This window comes from Meriones unguiculatus, chromosome 15 (assembly GCF_030254825.1).
Source record: "Meriones unguiculatus strain TT.TT164.6M chromosome 15, Bangor_MerUng_6.1, whole genome shotgun sequence".
Lineage (NCBI taxonomy): Eukaryota > Metazoa > Chordata > Mammalia > Rodentia > Muridae > Meriones > Meriones unguiculatus.
In genome coordinates, this window is record NC_083362.1 from 43386955 (window position 1) to 43409487 (window position 22533).

The 22533-nt window shown below is 41.5% G+C and overlaps 1 protein-coding gene across 1 annotated transcript in view; it reads left to right on the forward strand.

Moving 5' to 3' along the window:
* LOC110551642 (MOB-like protein phocein) overlaps positions 1–22533 on the forward strand; it is a 54647-nt gene that overhangs the window by 7479 nt on the left and 24635 nt on the right. The gene's annotated exons all lie outside the window — the stretch shown is intronic.

The following is a 22533-nucleotide window of genomic DNA, read 5'->3' on the forward strand; positions in this document are numbered from 1 at the left end:
GCGGAGGACTGAACCTGGGGCCCCCACAAGAGCAGCAAGTGCTCTTTTTTTTTTTTTGAAGTGTATTTTATTGTTTTTTTTTTTTCACAATTTATTCATTATATATTCTGATTGAAGCCCTCTCTCTCAACTCCTCCTCCCTCCCTCTTTCCTTCTATCCCTTTCCCCTAGACCACTGAAAGGGGGAGTTCTCCTTTGCTATCTGCCCATAGCTTGTCAAGTCTCATCAGGACTGCCTGGATCCTCTTCCTCTGTGGCCTGGCAAGGCCATATCACCAGGGGCAAGTATCAAAGAGCAGACAACTGAGTTCATGACAGAGGCAGCCCCTGCTCCCCTTACTTGGTGATCCACATGGAGACTGAGCTGCCAATCAGCCACATCTGAGCACGGGTTCTAGGTCCTCTCTGTGCATGGTCCTTGGCTGGTGCATCAGTCTCTGCAGGACCCCTTGGGCTCAGATTTTTTAGCTTTGTTGGTCTCCTTGTCCCTGTACCCTCCATGTCCGTCTATTCCTCCCCTTTCTTCCATAAGACTCCCTGCACTCTGCCCAAAGTTTGGCTGTGAGTCTAAGCATCTGCTTCAATCCTCTTTTTGGGTGGGGCCTTTCAGAGGACCCTCTACAGTAGGCTCCCATCCTGTTTCCTCTCTTCCACCGCTTCTGGAGTCTCAACAGAGGAAAATCAAATGGCAGAGAAACACTTAAAGAAATGCTCAAAAAAAAAAAAAAAAAAGAAATGTTCAACATCCTTAGTCATCAGGGAAATGCAAATCAAAACAACTGTGAGACTCCATCTTACACTGATCAGAACGCCTAAGATCAAAAAAACTCAAGTGACAACACATTCGGGAGAGGATGTGGAGAAAGGGGAACCCTCCTCCACTGCTGGTGGGAATGTAAACTTGTACAACCACTTTTGGAAATCAATCTGGCACTTTCTCAAACAATTAGGAATAGTGCTTCCTTAAGATCCAGCTATAGGGGGCTGGAGAGATGGCTCGGTGGTTCAGAGCACTGTCTGCTCTTCCACAGGACCTGGGTTCAATTCCCAGCACCCACATGGCAGCTCACAACTGTCTGTAACTCCATTTCCACGAATTCTGACACCTTCACACCAATGCACAAAAAGAATAAAGTTAAATAAATCATTAAAAAAAAATCCAGCTATACCATTCCTGAGTACATATCCAAAAGATGCCCCACCATAAAACAAGGACGTTTGCTCAACTATGTTCATAGCAGCTTCATTTGTAATAGTCAGAATCTGGAAACAACCCAGGTGTCCCTCAACAGAAGAATGGATGCAGAAATTGTGGTACATTTACACAATGGAATACTACTCAGCTATTAAAAACAAGGAAATCATGAAATCTGCAGGCAAATGGATAGAACTAGAAAAGATTATCCTGAGTGAGGTATCCCAGAAACAGAAAGACAGGCATGGTATACACTCACTTATATGTGGGTATTAGCCATATATAGGATAGCCATACCAAAATCTACAGATCTAAAGAAGTTAAACACAAAGGAGGACCCTAGGAAAAATGCTTAAATCTCATTCAGAATGGCAGCAAATGTTCTTAGCCACTCAACCATCTCTCCACCTTTTCTCTTTTTGTTTGAGAAACATGGTTTTGTAGCCCTGGCCTTTCTGTCTAGACTTGAGCTTGGGTGATCCTCCTGCCTCTACCTCTAGAGTGCTAGCTTTACAGGCATGGGCCTCTATATGCAGCTTCCAAATCAAATCTTGAAGTTAAATAAAACTAAAAATATTATGTAACACTCAAAGCTCCTTTTTCTTTAGGTGTGTGTGTGTGCATGTATGTGTTATATTGTATTGCATTGTTTGAGAAAATCTCACATAGCACAGATTGGCCTCAAGCTAAGCAGCTGTGCTATGCCTGGCTTTGAAACCTGACCCTCCTGCCACTTCTCAAGTTCTGGGATCACAGGAGTCCTCCACTGTGTCCAGTTAAAGCTTAATTCTTTGTGACATTTAAATTTAGCTTCAAATGTAAAAGGATAGAGGAATTGGATTCGTTCTCTTGTTTGTTCATTTTTTCCTGTTGCATGGGATTGTACCTAGGATTTTACCACAGAGCTACATCTCCACTCTTCCCAATATTGTAACAGGAGAGTGAGCCCAGGTATGGTAGTATATGCCTGTAATTCCAGTTTTCTGGAGGCTGAGGCAAAAGGATCAGGAGGCCAACATGGGCTATAAAAGATGACCATGTCTTTAACCACAAAACAACAATAAGCAATTGCAGGATATTTGATCAGACTGTGAACCTCCAGATGGTGTTGTTAACTGGAAAAACAAAAACCGGTTTCTAGTTGTGGTGTGGCTCAGCCCTAGCACATACCTTTAATCCAAGAGTTTTCTGCTTGAGTACTGTAAACAGGATTAAAAAAAGTTAACCGTAGGTCAAGAAGCAGAGCAAGCAACCAGTTGACAGGGATTATAGGAAAACAACAACAACAAAACAGTAAGAGAATGAAAAGGGAGAATGAATAGGGAAATACACAGGAAGTAGAAGGGAGGAACATTCAGTTTGGGGTTTTTTTTTTGTTTGGTTGGTTTGGTTTTTTTTGAGACAGCATGGAGAGAGAGAATTTCCTTCTTTTGGGAAGTTGCCTTAGGAGGAAAAGTCAGCTGGGTGCTTTCTCTGCCTTTCTGAGCTAGCAGGGTTTCACCCCAGAATCTGGATCCTGAGTCTTTATTGGTAAAATTGAACGATTGAGATTTTGTTAGAAAATTTGGTGACCCAATGGGTAGCACAGCCACGTGGACAGAGGAATCATACCAGCTGTGGACAAACTGAGAAGCCATCTGATTTGGTGAGTCAACTGGGAAGTCCTCAAGGAGAGAGTTAGGATGTAAGGCATAAAGAACCTGTAGAGTGCTTCTTTAGATGGCTTGAAAATAGAAGCAGAAAATGAAAGGCTAAATGACTTCACTGGAATTGGCTCAATACCAATCATGATTAGTATCATTTTGGTATTTCCTATTTTATACTTAATAGCAGTCATAGTGGCTTTCTGTACCCTCTCAAAAATGCTTTCGAGATACAGGAAAAAGAAAAATATGAAAAATGGATTGATAAGATACAAGCCTTAGAAGAAAAATTAGAGAGACTTATAAATAAAAATGAGAAAAATACTTAGACATAGAGGAATTTAGACAAGAACCTACCACACCACTGCATGATGACACTGAAGAGGGACAGCACAAGGTTGTTAGAAAACCAACCTTAGTTTATCCAGCTACTATAAAATACCTACCAGGAGATGATAGGCATCCCCAAAGTTATGAAGAAGTTAAATGGAATCATATAGAAATATTAGATTTGAGATTTAAGGGGGCATATGGTATGCATTCACCCTATGTGAAACAGATATTAAATTCCTGGGCAACGCAGAACAGAATTAACCCCCAAGACTAGAAAGATTTGGTAACAGCAATATTGGAAGTTGGACCTCAGTTACAATGGCAAATGTGGTGGAAAAAGGAAGATAGGGCCACAGAACAACGACATAAGGCTGGAGGTATTAATATTTTCCAGGATCAGTTGCTAGGTGAAGGACAATATGCTGAGTCAAAAAGCCAGCTTGAATTTGATAATCACACCTGAGCACTATGTAGTTTAGCAGCTTTAAATGATTAGGACAAAGTTGAAGAATCAGGAAAGAGGTTGGAGTTATTTACTAAAATAAAACAAGGCCCCAAAGAAGACTTCACTGAGATTTTGCAAAGATTAACTTTAACCATACGTAGAGTAGTATCCATTCAAAAGTCAGAAAAATATTAATCAAATCTTTGGATTTTGAAAATCCTAATTCAGAATGCAAGAGGGTGAATAGATATTTACAGGCAAGATCAGCACCAATAGATGAATGGATTAGAAATACAGCTCATACTGAATCTCACATTTATGATGCTGGTAAGAGAAGTAAATTCTTAAAGTTTTAAGAAAAATCTAAGTGTTAGATGTTTTAATTGTGGTAAGCAAGGTCATTTGAAAAGGGAATATGAGAAAGACATTTCTAGAAGTAATGTGTTTGTTTTTTTTTTTTTCTAGAGATAATAAAAAAGATAAGGCCTTGCCTTCTGGAGTATGTAGAAGGTGTGGCAAAAGCAGGCACTGAACTAATGAATGCAGATCAACAAAGGACCGGCAAGGTAACCCTTCACTGTCAGGAAATGCCCAAGGGGCCTCCTGCAGGACACCAACATCCAATTTGATTCAGTTGTTCCCTGTCACTGTTGGAAAAACTCACCAACAGAGCAGGTAAAAGATTTAATGCCTTTTATTAAAAACACTACTCTGAATGTAATCAAGGACAGAACAGCTTCAGGAGATAAACCAAAAAAACAAAAACAAACAACAACAACAAACCAGAAGAGACCAAAAAAGCAAGTATTTTAGCAAACTGCTATAAATTATTAGAGACCAAAGATAAAAATACAAATAAATAGTATTGAAAATGAAAGTTTAATAGGCACAGAAGCAGATATAAAAATAATTTCCCCTATAGCTTGGCATCCGGATTGACCTCTTCAGGAAGCAAATATTTAGCTTCTAGGGATTGGAACTTTATCTCAAGTGAAACAAAGTGCAAGATGGGCCAAGCATATAGGGCCAGAAGGACAAATAGGTTAATTAAGGCCGTATGTGTCTAATAGCCATGAATTTATGGAGGCCTGATTTGTTGCAGCGATGGGAAACACAGATTAACCTTCCTCCAATCTCAGAAACAAACCATAAAATAAAGAATGCTCTGAGAAGAACATTAAAAGGTATTACCAAGAACAGTCACAGGCCATTCAGCTTGTACAAAAACAGAACACAACCGCTGTTGGTCTTTCAAATGTACCAACTGCAGTCCCTTTAAAATGGCTAACTGCCAAACCAGTGTAGGTAGAACAATGGCCTATAACAAGAGAAAAATTATAGGTACTGGAACAGCTGGTACAGGAAACAGCTAAATGCTCTGTACATGGAGGAATCTACCAGCTTATGGAATTCCCCTGTCGGGGGGGGGGGGGGAAATCAGGATGTTAACAGATTTAAGAGCCATAAATCAGATGATTCACCCAATGGGCTTTCTACAGCCTGGATTCTCATTGCCTTTTTTATTACCTAAGTCATGGCCTTTGATTTAAAAGATTGCTTTTTTTTTTCACAATTCCTTTGCATGAGCACGCTAAGGAAAGGCTTGCTTTCTCACTACCTACTTATAATAATAGTGGTCCAATAAAGAGATATTGGGAAAAAAAAATCTTACCACAAGGAATGTTTAACAGTCCTAACTTGTGCCAATATTTTGTACAACAGCCATCAGAAATAATTGATAAACAGTTTCCTTAATCTAAAATTTATCATTTATGGATGATATCTTGCTGTTTGATTCAGATGCAACTACCTTAAAGAAATGTTTGATGAAGTAAAATAAAATTTGCCTTGCTGGGGATTACAAATTGCTCCTGAAAAAAATACAAAGGGGGAGATTCTATCAATTATCTAGGATATAAAATAGCTTACAGAAAATTCCACCACAGAAAGTACAAATCAGGAGAGATCAATTACAAACTCTTAATGATTTTCAAAAATTGCTGGGATATATGAACTGGCTACAATTGGATTAGTTACTCAAGAGCTAAGTAATTTATTTCAAACCTAAAAGGTGATAAGGACTCTTGAGCCAAGAGCTGTGACAATTTGGTATCATCATAGGCTCTGTTATGCCCAAGTTTCCACTGCCACTGGCAGTCTCATCCTAAAAGAGCTAAATTGTGACAGGCCCAGTGGCTTACACATGCAGTCCCAGTGCTTGGGAGGCAGATGCAGGAGGATCTCTGTGAGTTTGAGGCCAGCCTGGTCTACAAAATGAGTCCAGAACAGCCAAGGCAACACAGAGAAACCCTGTCTCAAAACAAAACAAAACAAAACGAAACAAAGCTAAACTGTAACACACTGTGGAGAATCCTTTCCATACCCAGGCCTTGCACATGTGGCCCTCGCCCTAATGTGCTCTAGCTGTTCCTAAGAGAAATGGAACCCCTATTCTTCATCCAGAAATTGAGTTCAAGGCTGCTGCCAAAATACAGGCCCCTGCTGAACAGAGAATGATATTACAACTGAGAATGAGATGATATAGAGCTTTATTAACTTTAAAAATTTTAAATGCTAATGAGCAAATAACTACAAGATTATGGAAAAAACTGCAGTTTATTTTAAGGTTGTCTTAACTTCAGAATGGAAGGCAGGACGTTTGTTGCTTGAGGTTTTGCCTCTTTTCAACAGGAGAAGAAAATCTGTGGATTTTTTTTTATAATTTTTTTATTTTTTTATATTAATGACAGTTTATTTACTTTGTGTCCCAGCTGTAGCCTCCTCCCTCATTCCTTCCTAATCCCATCCTCCCTCCCTCATTTCCTCCTTGCCCCTCTCTAAGTCCACTGATAGGGGAGGCCTTCCTCCCCTTCCATCTGACCTTAGTTTATCAGGTCTCACTAGGGCTGGCTGCAATGTCCTCCTCTGTGGCTTAACTAGGCTGCTCCTCCCATGGGGAGGGTGTGTGTGTCAAAGAGCTAGCCATAGAGTTCATGCCAGAGACAGTCCCTGTTCCCCTTACTAGGGAAGTCACTTGGATACTGAGCTACCATGGGCTACGTCTGAGCAGGGGTTCTAGGTTACATCCATGCATGGTCCCTGGTTGGAGAATCAGTCTCAGAGAAGACCCCTGTGCCCAGATATATTTGGTCCTTGTGGAGCTCCTGTTCTCTCCAGGTCTTATTAATGCTCTCTTCTTTCATATGATTCTCTGCACTCTGCCCAAAGTTTGGTTTTGAGTCTCAGCATCTGCAAGGAAGGACAACTTTTTTTTTTTTTTTTTTAAGATTTGTTTGTTTATTATGTAGGCTGTGTTCTACCTTCATGTATACCTGCAGGCCAGAAGAGGGCACCAGATTTCATTATAGATGGTTATGAGCCACCATGTGGTTGCTGGGAATTGAACTCAGGACCTTGGAAGAGCAGCCAGTGCTCTTAGCCTCTGAGCTATCTCTCCAGCCCTGTGGATTTTTTCAAAATTAATGAAGATTAGATTTGACCAAGGGAGACCTCCTGAAGATCTAGGTTGCAGAAATGAAGGAAGAAAGCAAGAGAAACAACTGAACAGGTAAGATGAATGTTGATCCCCCTACATGAGACTGGCTGAGACATGAGAACATGTTTCTGCATAGCCAATAAATCTTGTTGGTTATAGAATCATCAGGACTTATCATGCCATCCTTTCATATGGCATGGAAATTTATATTACAGTTTGGTTATACAGTCCAAACTAACTTTTTTTTTTTTTTCAGAGCTGAGGACCAAACCCATGGCCTTGTGCTTGCTAGGAAAGTGCTCTACCATTGAGCTAAATCCCCAAACCCCCCCAAACTAACTTCTAAAGAAGAACAGATGCTTTTCACCTGCTCAAAGAGCAAAGAATCATCTTTAGCGGAAATGTGCACACTGTACATACCATACATGTGTTAATGTAAAGTTTGTATGTTTATAGAGCAAAAGGACCAGACACCAAAAATACAAGACCAGTAGCTCAGGTGATTCAGTCTCACAGACTGTAAACAGCTGTTTCCTCAAGATCTGCATCTAGAAAAACTTCTATACAGCTAGCTAGATTGTTCAGCATCACAGACTGTGCCAGCCAGGCCTTCAGGCAAGCCCTGCACTTACTACCTCTGTATCATAGGCTACCTCTGTGCAGGGGTTCCAGGCCACCTCCATGAGTGGTCCTTGGCTGGAGTTTCAGAAAAGATCCCTGTGTCCAGACTTTTAGGATCTGTCGCTGTCCTTGTGGAGCTCCTGTCCTTTCCAGGTCTTACTATCTCCCACTTCTTTCATAAGATTCCCCGACTCATACCCAGTTGTCTTAGGGGCCCCAGAAGAGAATGTTACCCACAGACAACAGGAAGCAATCTTACGAGTACAATGCCCCATTCCCAAGAAGTTGGGTCAATGGTTTTTGTTCATCTGGTGGATGATTGGTGTTTGTTTAAGGCGGGATGATTGCAAGTTGTTAATGGTCGGGGAGGAAATGAAGTAAAGGAAGTTAGGTTCAGGGGTCTCTTTCTTTTTTTTTCCTCTTTCTTTCTCTCCTATCTAGTGGTACAGGCGAAAGAGGGAAGAACAGATGAAAAGAAAAAATGGGGGATATAGGAATGGTAGGATTAAAGGGTAGATTACTGAATCTACTTTTAAACTAGAAAGTATCATACTCATAGTAGATCCCGTTGTTATAAAAGAAAAGAAAAGAAAAGAAAAGAAAAGAAAAGAAAAGAAAAGAAAAGAAAAGAAAAGAAAAATCCCAATCAGTTTTACCAAATGAACACTCAGGAACCAGATACTGGGGTGAAAACCTGCTAACTTAGAGAGGCAGAGAAAGCCCCCAGCTGACCTTCCTACTCAGCTCATGTTCCAGAAGGAAAAAGCCAAAAGCTCAAGGCAAAAGCCCCAAAAGCCAAAAGGCCAAAACCCAAAAACAAAAAGCTTGCTAGCTCAGCTGACAGCCCAGGAGGAAAGGAAAAGGCCTGCTAACTCATCTAACATAGCATAGGAGGAAAAAGCCAAAAGTGCCTTCTTTTTCTCCATGCTGTCTTTAATACTCTTCACTCAAAGTCCCTCCTTTTTACTTAATCCTGCTCAGCTGGTTTCTTGCTACACCTCTTGACCTTCCGCTTAACTTTTTTAAATCCTGTGTCAGGTCCTGGAAGCACCCCATTCAACTTCAAAGATGATGGGCATCGAAGAACCTCCATATTGGAGTTTGCTTCAATTGTGGCAAGCTAGCCACTGGGCAAGAAACTGCCCTTGCCTCAACTGCAGACATCATGCAGTCCAAACTGGACAAACTGGACACAGGGAAGTTGACTTCCAAATTTTGCCAAGACAAGGTAAGCAATCCTTCACAATTCCTGCTTCATAGAAAAGTCTGTCATATACTGGGCTGGAAGGACGAAGATAATGCCCCAACATTACTGAGGAATCTTGGGTGATTATCCAGGCAGACAACTGTCTCTGTCATTTTTATAGTTTTGGAAGTTAGACGTCCTGTCTGCTCAGAGACTATTTTTTTCTTCTTAGGACTCTAATTGGGTTAAAGACTAGGTAATTATATTCTCACAATTAAGCTTAAGTTGTTTGGATTTAAAATAAAGTTTTTATATCTAAGTAGATGTTTTTAGGTTGAGTAATGCAACCTATGATAAAAAAAAAAGATTTTACTAAACTCTTCACCAAGATAGAATAGAGTACTTTCTCCATGATTGCCAAATATAATTGGACTAGACACTGTGAATATAATTCTAACCTGATAGCTTTCATAATTATTCTTATTGTATATAGTTGATGATTATAAAATAAAGAGCATTTTTTTTTTGGACTAAAAGATGGAGATATTGTGGGATAGTTTTGTGCACTGTGTATTCAGATGCTGATTTCTGTGCCCAGAGATCTGGTTGCAGTCTGGATGTGGGCATTTTCATTACTATGGAAGAACCTTCTGTCTCAATGTTGTGTAAAGCCAGGCAGTGGTGGATCATGGCTTTAATCCCAGCACCCTGGAGTCAGAGGTGGGCAGATCTCTATGAGTTCAAGGCCAGCCAGGGCTACACAGTGAAATCCTGTCTCAACAAACAAAACAGAAAGAATGTTGTGTAAAAATTATTCTCCATCATTTCTGATTGGCCAATAAAGAGCTGAACAGCCAACAGCTGGGCAGAAGAGGAGAGTAGAGTTGAGGTAGGATTTCCAGTCCCTGTTTGGGGTCCCAGATGGAGGAGAGCGATGAGAGGTCACAGCGAGGAAGTTGCCATGAAGGAATTGCCATGAGGACAAAGATGGAGCAGGAGCAGCCAAGGTGAGACTAAATGGCAGATAATGGGGTATGTGGCTGGGAGATTTTCTAGACCAGCATAGATAGCTGTCTGCCCAGCTTAGCACTTGAAGCCTATTAATAAATTTAATAGGTCTTCATGTCATTATTTGTGAAGTAGAATGGGCATAATAAAGCTCGTACTATATAATTTTACAGAGTTCAAGGACAGCCTTGGCTATGGGGTGAGTTCTAGGTCAGCCAGAGCTACACAAAAGAACCCTGTCTTGAAAAACCAGAAATAAAAGAAGGAAGGAAAAATACAGAAAGGGAAAAAAATATATGAGCTGTCAGTTACTGTCCAGTAAAGTGCTGCCCTACTTGTTGATCTTTGTTGACCTGTGCAGATCTGTCTGCAAAGGCTGGGACTTGAGGACTTTAAAGAATAGATGAATTACAGTCTAATGCTACAGACAGCTTACTTCAGTTTAAGCGTAATTTATACGTGAATGTAACAGAGAAAGCAATGATCCAGAGAAGGTTTTTTGAGTAAAAACAAACAAAACAAAACAAAAAAACACATGATCAGAAAAGCATGTAAATAAACATCAGTAAGTATATACTAAAATATTAACAAAGCAGCTCTTTCCCAGAACTTTCTCAGGACAGACCTGTTTAAACACAATTGCCTGGCATGCACTATAGGTTTTATCTGGGAAAGCATGCGATCAAGGCAGAAGGTCATATCCAGATTCAGGGCACACTGAGGACAGCATTCAACATCCCCTTTCACCAGATTTGCTTCTATAGCTATGTTCCAACATCCAACAAGAATAAACATGTCTTAAAATTGAATGCATATATTTACTGCAAGAGGCATGAAATATGTCCAAGAACAAGTCAGTGAACAAAATGCACTTGAGGTAAAAGGTCCTCTGGCTTTGTCCTGGACCCTTTCTCACAGTTCCCCAAGGCATTGTTCACCAAGCATCATTCGTCATTCTTTGGGCCACATTCTGACAATACTTCCTGCCATGATGGTTGTGGACTCTGCTGTGATGGTTTAAATGAAAATGGCCCTGATAGGTTTACAGGGAGTGGCACTATTTGCAAAGATTAGGAGGTGTGGCCTTGTTGGAGTAGGTATGGCCCTGTTGGGGAAAGTGTGTCACTGGGGGTGGATGTTGAGTTTTCAGAAGCCCAAGCCAGGCCCAGTGGCTCTCTCTCTTTCTCTGCCTATGGATCTTGATGTACAACTCTAGGCTACCATGTCTGCCTGTGTGTTGCCATGAGGATGATGGACTAAATCTCTGAAACTGTAAGCAAGCTCCAACTAAATGTTTTCTTATAAGAGTTGTCATGGTCATGATGTCTCTTCACAACAACAGAACACTGACACACTAACCCTGGAAACCAAAAGCCCCAAATAAACTGTTTTCTATGAGCTGCCTCAGTCATGATGTCATAGAGGCCCTGTGTTTCCTTCTTCAGTCCTTGTAACCTCATGCACCTTGCTTAGTTGATTCAGAGAGCCTTGTTTTCCTGGTGTCCTCCATTCCCTCCTCTTACAACCTTTCCATCTCCTATTCATTGTTTTTTCCTGGTCTCAGCGGGGAGGGGCAGTGGGAAGGGATTTGGTAGTGCCCTCCCATTTAGATTCTTTCTCTGCATTTTTGGCTATGATTGTGGGGCATGTCCTGGAGGTTTTGCATGTGTGTGAGGGGGTGAGTCACCCAAGAAGCAGTCTCTAGAGACCAGCCAGCATTGGGGTACAGATCTAGTTTAATGCAGAAGTCCACTGACATGTATTCCTACATCATCCAGTCAGCTAAGGACACTTTATGCTATCATCCAATGAGCCCAATTAATGAATGGTGTGCAACCTACATCCTGTGAGGGTATACATGAGGAACAGCATATCCCAGCAGTGTGTCTGTGGACAAGGGGAAGGAAACAGGCATTGTCCTGTGCTCAGTACCATTTTGTGGGTCTCCAGTGTGCTGGGACACCATTATGTGTTGTCCAGTATACTAGAGCTCAGGTTCTGCTCCAACAGCTGCAGAAGCCATTTGTGCTTCTTATGTTCCCTGTCTCTTAGAGGTACCATCTGGACAGAGACTGCTCCCTCATATGGGTCTTTGCTTCCGTTCCCATCTCCTGTCAAAGGAAGCCTCACTGATGATGACCAGATAAGGCACTGATCTACAAGTACAACAGAATATCATTAGCAATCATCTTATTGATACTATTTTTTCTTTATTTAGGCCAGTAGTATTTGGGTTTACCCTACTAGGTCTCTGGGCTATCTAGTCTCTGGTTCTTGGTTAGCTGGATATGGATTTCTTTTTGTGGAGTGGGCCTTAAGTCAAATCATACATTGGTCCCACAAGTTCCAGGGCCACTGTTGCCCTAATATATTTTGTAGACAGGACAGATTGTCGGTCAAAGGTTTTGTGGATGGGTTGGTGTCCATTTTTCTCTTTTAGTAGCCTGCAGAGTACCTTACCACATCAAAGAGAATAGAATGTAAGGGTGAAGAAGGCTCGATATAGGCACCAGCTTGACTTCTCCATGTTCAATGAGTTGTGTGAGTGTTGTCTTAAGCAATGACTCCCCCCCCCGCCACTGTCACTTTGCAGAGAGCAACCCCTTTATCTTAGCTACAGCCTGTGTTGTTTGGGGTTTTCATGGGACCCCTTGGCTATCAACTCAATTGAATGAAAACTAAGTCCCACCACTGGAAGCCTTGCCTGGCTATAAGATGGCCTGTTGGGACTCCATATTCCCCATTACTAGAAGTATTCATGTAGTGGAAGTTCTGGAGTCTTTAAAAACTCAGTTGTGCTATATAAACATGTTTTTGTTTTAATTCCAGGTGTGGGATTTGGGGCTGCTTTAGATTGTCCACAACAGTAGACTATTTGTTTTATGTAGGCTGAGAAGAACATGATCTTCAGCTGCAGATAGTTTAATTCTGAGGACTCTTGAAAGAGAATAAATGCCAGAGCTGGGGGTGGGGTCCCAAGAAAGAAGTAGAATGTTGGTGCTTCCTCGCATGCTCCTGGTTGCTGTTGTGGTTTGATGAGAAGTTAGAAATATCCTGAAATGAAGATTGGACTTGCCCCAAGGAAGCCTGTGACCCTAACCAGCAGGAAGTAGCTATAGATAATTACGCCCCCTACCCCAACCTTCTTTCTCTCCTACCTAGTATTGAGGGCTGGAAGGGATTGAGGCGGAGAAGGGAGAAAGAGATAATAAGAAACCTCCAAAATAAAATAGACATCAACAGAAAAATATAAAGATTGCAATTGAAAGTAGGGAGGGGTTTACTCTGTTGGTCATAACTGCAATGACTACTGTGATGGCTTTTTTAAGTAACGTTTCTAACCCCTCAATTCCTACCGTTGGTCTTAAGGGAGCTGAAACGAAGCTTCTCAATTTTTTTTTTTTAAATGCAGGAAAGTCTGTCTATATAATTAAAATTGTCTCTTGGGGTGGCTTACTGTGATCCACTGTCTCAGTGGCTCCTGGGTTGTTCCTTGCTTTGGGCTTGAAGCTCCTGTGGCTCCAAAGTTGCTCCTGAAGTCTCCCAAACCTCTCTAGGTGTCCAGCTGAACTGGAAGACATGATGTTTCCCCTGGAGATGATCCCAGGTGAAATTTTCCTCTGCAGCTTTCTTGTCAGATGTCTCCTGTCCTCTGTGACCTTTCTGTCAGATGTCCTTTGCTTTCTGCAATGTTGGTGAGCTTTTTTATTCTCCAGTCACGTTGAGTTTTGTGTTTTCCTTCCAACCATGTTGAGTGCCAGATATAAAAGTAACTTTTATTTGCCTGACTTAATTGTCATCTCAGAGGCTTATTGCCTCCATCTGCTAACCTAGGCCTAGTCCTGGAAGCTTCTAGCCTCCACATAATCTATTCTAGGCCTAGAATGTTTTCAGCCTCTAAGACTTAATACTAAAAAAGCTCACCCTTTCTATTTTTTTCTGAACACTGGCTGGCTGGTTCAATTCAGCTGTTCTGGTTCCTCTCCAAATTTCTCACTGAGAGAAGCCTCAAACTAACTCTAGCAATATGTTTTAATCTTCTGGCTTCTTCTCATTCTCTGGCTCATTCTGTCTTTACCTGTGTCTAGCTTGTTCTTTCTTCCAACTTCCTCTGTAAAACACTCCCAGAATAACTGCCTCTGAGTTCCATGAAGTGAACTGCCAAGAACTCATCTCCACTACACTGCCTTTCAACTCACTGACTCAACTGAACTGCCTGAGCAGAACTGAGTAGAACTCAGAGATCTGCATGCCTCTGTCTCCTGAGAGCTGGGATTAGAGGTGTGTGCCACCATGCATGGACCTAACCTTTTCCAGGTAGCCTTGAATTCAGAGATCTGCTTGATCTGCTAGCCTCTGTCTCCTGGAATTAAAGATGTGTCTTTATTCCATCCAGATCACACAGACCTACGAGGTCTTTGCATGAGATCTTCTGTCAGAGCAGCCACATTATGAATTAAAATTCCTTTACACTTCTTAGGTCCATTTGTTTGGAAAACCTTTTTCCAACCATTTATCCTAAGGTAATGTCTATCTTTGATGTCAGATAGATGTATTTCTTGGATGCAGCAAAAGGATAGATCTTGTTTTCACATCCATTGTTAGTCTGTGTCTTTTTTTTTTTTTTTTTTTTTTTTTTTTTAAGACAGGGTTTCTTTGTGTAGCCTTGGCTGTCTTTAAACTCACTTTGTTAACCAGGCTGGCCTTGAACTCACAAAGATGCTCTTTCCTCTGCCTCCTGAGTGCTGGGATTAAAGACACGTGCCACCACTGCTGGGTTAGTCAGTGTCTTTTTATTGGGGAATTGAGATCATTGATATTGAGAGATGTCAGTGATGAATAATAGTTGATTCCTGTTATTTTGTTGTTGGGAGTGGTGGTTATGCCGTGTGTATCTGTATTTTCTTTTCTTTGATTTTGGTGGTCTGGGACTATTTATTTCCTGTGTTTACATGGGTGTAGTTAACCTCCTTGGGTTGGAGTTTTCCTTATAGTATCTTGTGTAGAGCCAGTATGTAGCTAGATATTGTTTAAATTTAAATTTATCATATATTTCTTCCATTCAATCTGTTTGAGATTTTTGCTATGTTTAGAAGTCAATTGTAGTGAGAATTTTGGTTTCTAAAAAAACCAAGTTATGTTATGTTATGTTATGTTATGTTATGTTATGTTATGTAAATATGTTTTTGTTTTAATCCCAGGTGTGGGATATGGGGCTACTTCAGATTGTCCATAGCTGCTAACTATGATTTGTGCTATAGGAGGATCATGACTTTTGCTAGCTACAGATAGTTTATATTTGCAATTCTGGGGACTCTTGAGAGAGTATAAATTCAAAATCCTCCTGGAGGGCCTGAGGAAGATGCTGTTCCCCCTGCTGCTGCTGGTTTCTGTTGCTGCTTTTGCTATCCCTTGATTGCTGTTTGCTGAATTGCTGATTGTTGGTTGGAGATATTCTTTAGATGAAGATTGGACTGGCCCCAAGGAACTTGATGCCCCAAATCAGCAGCAAGTAGTCTAAAGAAGTCTACTACCTCTTTCCCGTTTAACCTTCTGTAGAAACCTAATACAACATCAGTTTTCTTTCGCCCCACTAGCTTCCAAAATAATTGACACAGACTATGATTTATTATAAGCTTAAAGCACTGGAGCTGGGCAGATATCAACTCTCTAAGCTATGTAGCTATCGCTCAGCTACACAACCTAAGTAACTTGCAATAAGTCATCCTTTCTGGGCAGGATCTGCTCAATCAGGCCATGTCCTCTTTCTTCATCTTCTCTTCCTCCTCCATCATCTGCCTCTTCTCCCTGTCATGGTCCTTTCTTGACCCCCAAGCCCAGGAACCTCAGTTCCTCCCCCTTCTCTTCTGCCAAGTCACAGGCTTCAGCATTTTTAGTAAATAATCAGCTTTAAATTAGGTAGGGTAAGGTTTACATAACAAAGACAGGTGTATGTGAGACTGTACTCCTCTGGGCAACAACCAGATCTTGAGAGCCAGTAATTAGCATTAGAATACATAGCACCAAACCACCCCCTAACACCTTCTTTCTTGCCTTCCTAGTGTTGGGGGGCTAGAAGGGATTGGGGTGGTGTTGGTATAATGTTCTTATGGAATGTATACAATTTACCCTTGTTCATTCAAATGCTGATTTCTCTACCCCACTACCTGGTTTCAATCTGGACATTGCTTATTCTAAGCATCACCTGTCTGGTTTGTGTAAACCAGACCGTTTGTTCTCTGTAATTGTCAATTAAACAACCAGCCAGTGCTATGCAATGGAGAGAATAGGGTAGGACATCCTGGTCTGGAGGGGAGGAAAAGGAAGCAAGTGGGAGGAGAGAAGAGATAGGCAGGAGAGATCTTGGAACCATAAGGAGAGATGAACCGGACCTAAGATATGACTAAAATAAAGTGTAATGGGTGAAATCTGATTGGTAGGAAACAGTGGGGGTTGGAGGTTTAGGATGGAGTTTCTATTGCCCAGCATTGTGTTCTAGGTTAATTAAATAAGTCCTACTCTCTGTGTGGTGATTAGGGTATACAGCTGATTTAGGAATAACCACTGCTTAAATAAAAGATAAATCACTAATAAATATTAATAATCCACAACAGGGTGGAGAATGGTGGTAGATATAAGAATCCAATAAAGTAGCCAAAAAGTATGGCTACAGACTGTGCTGGCATCTGTGGTCCTGGAGTCTGCAGCACATCTGTCCAGGTTTTTCTGGTTTTTGTAGTCTCCATTGAGAAGTCAGGTAATCCAAATAGGTCTACCTTTGTATGTTACTTGGTCTTTTCCCTTTGCAACTTTTAATATTCTTTCTTTGTTCTGAATGTTTAGTATTTTGATTACTATGTGGCAAGGGGACTTTATTTTCTGGTCCAGTCTACTTGGTGTTCTGTATGCTTCTTATACCTTAATGGGCATCTTTATTTTTAGGTTAGGCAAATTTTCTTTTATGATTTTATTGAAAATATTTTCTGGGCCTTTGAGCTGGAATTCTCTTTCCTCCATTCCTATTATTCCTAGATTTATCTTTTCATAGTTTCTCAGATTTCCTGGATGTTTTGTATCAGGAGTTTTTTTAGATTTAACATTTTTTTTGACTGATGTATTCATTTTTTTTTGTTAGATCTTCAATGCCTGATATTTTCTCTTCCATCTCTTATATTCTGTTGGTGAAGCTTATGTCTGTAGTTCTTCAAATTCCTAAAATTTTCATTTCCAGAATTCTCTCCATTTGTGTTTTCTTTATTCATTCTGTTTCCATTCCAGTTTTATTCACTTCCTTCAATTTATCCCTTTTCTTATCTAAGGGATTTATTAATTTTCTCCAATTTTTTTTTCCTGAATCTCATTGAGAGATTTATTTATTTCCTCTTTAAGGACCTTTATCATCTTCACGTCATGGGTTTTAAGGTCTTCTTTTTCTTGTGTTTCATTTATGTTGGAATATTCATGGACTATTGGGGTAGATAGCTGGGTTCTAGCAAAGACATATTGCCCTGGATGTTTTGATTATGTTTTTTATGTGGGCATCTAGGCAGCTGGTTTTCAGGTGATTAAAGGTCTAAGTGCTGATTTGGGGGATTTTTTTTTTGGGTGGATATGTAGTTTTTGGTTTCTGTTTTCTCTCTGGATTTTCAGAGAGTGTGATGGCTGTGTGCCACTTTTTTTTTTTTCCTGGCCTGCTTAGGTGTGTTTACAGGGAATGCCAATGCCTGCTGGTGTTGGAGGCTGGGATATTGGGATGAGTTGGAGAAGTCTTTGTGATCTCTTGAGAATAGGGTCAGAGAGGACAGGAAGACCATAGCAGGTTCCTGCTATGGACTGGGGATGAGACTTGGGGGATTGGATCTCAGGAACAGTAGGAGAGGTGTGGGTGTGCCTTCAGTCTACTTGTTGCCCTGGAAGGAGCACCCTTGGGTTGGCAGGAGGTGCCTGCTTTAGTTGGGATCTGGAACAAAGCAAAAATTGAGAGGAAGGTTAGAAGGGGACTATCTGTGGGATCTACTGGAGATGGAATCAGGAGGCAAGAAGGCTACCAGGGGTGTTCTGCTGCAGAGGATGAAACTGGGGGGCTGAATCTGGGGGAGCAGAGAGAGAAAAGAAAGTCTGCAGGTAGCCCATTTGGTTTTCTGGCAGGCATGGCCTATCCTACACATTTCTGAACTTCCATTAGTGTGTAATTATTGCTTTCATACTCTGTGAAACGCAGAAGAGAACTGCTGAACACAATCTTTATTACAAATGAAGAAACATTTAATAATTTGTTCAAAATCTTGGTAATCAACATAGGCATGAGAATCAGGTTTTCTTAAATTTTTATTTATTTAATTTTGGTTTTTCAAGACAGGTTTTCTCTATGTAGCCTTGGCTGTCCTGGACTCACTTTGTAGACCAGGCTGGCCTTGAACTCACATTGATCCACCTGCCTCTGCCTCAAGTGCTGGGATCACAGGCATGTGCCACCATGCCCATTGTGTTAGATTTTTCTTTTAAGATTTTATTTATTTTTAATTTATGTGTGTGTGGATGTTCTGGACAGTTTTTATGCCAACTTCACATAAGCTAGTGTCATTTGAGAGGAAGGAACCTCAGTTGAGAAAAATGCAGATGGGCTGCTGTAGGGTATTTTCTTATATAGTGACTGATGTGGGTGGGCTATCTCTGGGCAGGTGGTCCTGGGTTCTATAAAAAAACAGCCTGAGCAAGCCATGAGGAGCAAGCCATGAGGAGCAAGCCAGTAAGCAGCACCCCTTTGTGGCCACTGCATCAGCTCCTGGTTTCTCCCCAGTTTGAGTTCCTGCCTTGACTTCTCTCAGTAGATTATAATTCAGGATGTATAAGCCAAATAAACCCTTTCTTCCCCATTTTGGTCATTGTGTTTCATTACAGCAATAATAATCTTAAGACAGTAAGACCTGGAGAGGACAAGAGCTCCATAAGGACTAAATATATCAGGGCACAAGGGTCTTTTATGAGACTGTTTCTCCAACCAAGGACCATGTATGGAAATAACCTAGAATTTCTACTCAGATATAGCCCATGGTAGCTCAGTATGCAAGTGGGTTCCCTAGTAAGGGGAACAGGAACTATTTCTGACATGAACTCAATGGCTGGCTCTTCAATCCCCCCCCCTTCCCTGAGAGAGGAGGAGCCTTGCTAGGCCACAGAAGAGGACACTGCAGCCAGTTCTAAAGAGACCTTATAAGCTAGGGTCAGATGGAAGGGGAGGAGGTCCTTCCCTATCAGTGGACTTGGAAAGGGGCAGGGAGGAGATGAGGGAGAGATGGTGGGTTTGGGAGGGAATGAGGGATGGGGCTATAGCTGGGGCACAAAGTAAATAACCTGTGATTAATATAAAAAATAATTATTATAAAAAATAATCTTAAGACAGTGTGTGTTGGGGTGTGTTTGTATGTGTACTGGCATGTTTGTGCTATACAGGCCAGAAGAGGTCATTAGACCCCCTGGGGCTGGAGTTACAGGTCCTTGTGAGCCACCCTGTGGATGGAGGGAGTCTGTTAAAGCAGTAAGCACTTTTAACTACTGAGTTATCTCTCTAGACTGATGCATAATTAAGATAACTTTTACTCTATCTCTTCTCTCCTTTCCTCTCTTCCTCCTCCTTCTCCCCACACCTCTCTTCTTTCGTTGCAGAGATCGATTCCTAGGCTTTTTGCTTTCTGGGCCAGCACTGACTGCACCGCTGAGCTGTACCTTCATCCTTGACTTTGTTCTTTTTATTTTTCCCCCCTTTCCCTCAACTGACTCTGAGATCATAATCTGTAGACTGACAGGAATGTAAATGTGAAGGTTATGAAGTAGAAACATTTCAGCTAGCTCTGAAGAGCAAGGTTCTTTCTGTGAGAAAGATCAGGGTTGACATCACCATGCAAACTTGTTGGACCTTTCAAAGGGAATGAATTGGATCTATTGTCTTAAGAGACTTGTGAAGCTCAGAGTGGCCTTGCACTCCTGATCCTCCTGCCTATAGCGCATGCTCCAGAACTTAACATTTACGATATGTTTCTTTTTTCTCTTTCTGTCTTTAAGTGAGCTGGGATCGTTTAGCAAACTTGGAATTAAGAGAGTATTAAGATGATCTTCATCTGTAAGTAACTGCTGTCTACACTCAGGGAAAGAACCACACAATCTGAAAATTTTAAACTTACTCCACAGAGTGAAATGGAATTGTTTAGAGATGGAAGTCATACCTAGCCCTCTACTCTCTTACAGATCCACCCTCCTAACTTTGGTGGAGACAGTATTTAAGTATTATTTACCCGGAGTTCTCAGTGTTTAGTGTAAGCACCTAATGGTAAGAATTTGTGATTCCTGGGCTAAAAATGCTTCTTGTTTTTCTAGAAGACCTAGGTTTGGTTCCTAGCATTCACATTAAGCAGCTCACAACCACTTGTAACTCTAGCTCCAGAGGACCTGACACACTCTTTGGCCTCCAGCTGTATGCACATGCATGTCATACACACTGTTCTAGTCTGCTTTTCTGTTATTATGACAAAACAATGACCAACACTAACTCAGGATGGGAAAGGATTTTTTTCACATTACACTTCCTGGTAACAGTTCATCAACCAGGAAGGGCAGGGCAGGAACTTAAAGTGGGAAGCTGCAGGTGAGAACTGAAGCAGAGGCCATGGAAGGACCATGCTTACTGGCCTGCTCCCCCTGGTCTGCTCAGCTTCTAAAACTTCTCAGACAGTGTCAGACCACCTGCCCAGGGTGGTACTACCCAAATCAGGCATTAATAAAGACAGTGGTCCACAGATATGCCCATAGGCCAATCTGATGGAGGCAATTCCTTTGTTGAGTCTGTTGTTATTGATGCTGTCTTGTTTTTTAAAAGATTGGGTCTCACAGAGTACCCGTGCTGGCTTCCAACTCTCTTTGGAGTGTAATGCCAGGTTCACAGGACCCTCAGAGACCACCAGGAGATGACTCGATGCAATAGCAAGAGAGCTTTATTACGAGAGTGATCAAACTTGGGACCCAAGTCTCACTGACGAAGCAGTAGAGAAGCGGGACCTTGAGCTCTGAGTGAACAGGATTTTTAAAGGGAAAGTCTGTGGTCAGGGGGTTTCCATTACAACAAGCAGAGGGTGGGGCACATGTTTCTATGACAGCAAACAGGGGGGGCATATGCCTTGACATTACAGGATTAGGTAAAAGTTGGAGGGGCAAGGTGACCTTTTCTGAATCACAATTGCCCAAGGCATATGCCTCTCTGAGGCACAATGGCCTAAAACATATGATCACAATGGCTATTTTTCTAAACTATATCTGAAACATTGGGGAGGATTTTCCCACCTGATTCTCATTGATTATTGCCAGAGAGTTTATCTCTATTTTCTATGAAGCATTTATTCTATTATATTTCCTGGAGGTTGTTGCTAGGAGAGTTAACTTTGTTTTCTGTCAAGTGCACATTCTGTGATTTCCTGGTACCTGTGTTCAGATCCCAGTCAAGATGGCTCTTTATTTCAAAATGGAGTTATACTCAGGCTAACTATACCCAACATAGACTCTTCAGTAGACCAGGGATACTTTGAATTCACAGAGATCAGCCTGCATCTGACTCCTGGCCACTATGCCCAGCCAGCTCCTGTGTTCGAACACTTGGGTCTTCAGCTTGAGATGGTATTTGGAGGTTGTGTAACTCTGTGGCTCAGCTGTGAGAAGTGGGTCACTATGGGTCAGCCTGGACAGTGATACCAACTTCTGGCTCCAGCTTAAGACCTCTGCTTCCAACCTGTCCTAACGTGAGGAGCCACACACCTCATGACCTCCCCAGTGCCCACAACCTCCTCACATATGAACCGTATCCCATGGTACTGTAAGCCAAAACACGCCTTTCTTCTCTGAAACAAACAATCTGGTAAAAGTGCTGTGGTTTCTTTTTATTTGGGGGAGGATTGAGAAAAGACTGAAGTCTTGCTCTGTATCTCTGCCAGGCCTGGAACTAACTAGCCCATGCTAGTTTTGAATTCTAAACAAGTCTTTTAATTTTTTCATGCTTATTTTCTGTGAATAAGCTTTTTACCTGCATGTGCTCAAGGTGTTGCATCACCAGGAACTCCCTAAACTGGATTATAGATATGAACCTCTGACTGGCCAGGCGCCCTCATGCACACCCAGAATCCCCGCAATCAAGACAAAGGTAGGCAGAGCTGAGTTCAAGGACATCCAGAGAGAGCTCCTAGTCTCCAAAAAAGAAAACACAAAGCCAAATAACAACCAAAGCAAGAAAACAAAACAACCCACCACGCATATATATATGATATAAAATTAATAACTCCCAACAATGGCTATTCATTTCCTCCTGCTTCCGGCGTGGGAAACTCGAGCAAATTTTAACTCTTTCTAATATACAATAGCAGATGTGCACTTCCTATCTCATGACGGGTAATTAAAAAAAAAATACCACCGAGTCTTTTATCTAGGGAAACCAACCTGTCATTGAGAGAGTCCTTGGCTTTTAAGCGAGAGTATCACAGAAACAACGTTTATCAGTGTCTCCTGCCTTGCCACTTAACCGTCCCAGCCAACCTGATTCCAGATTGGGTAATTCCATGAAGATTC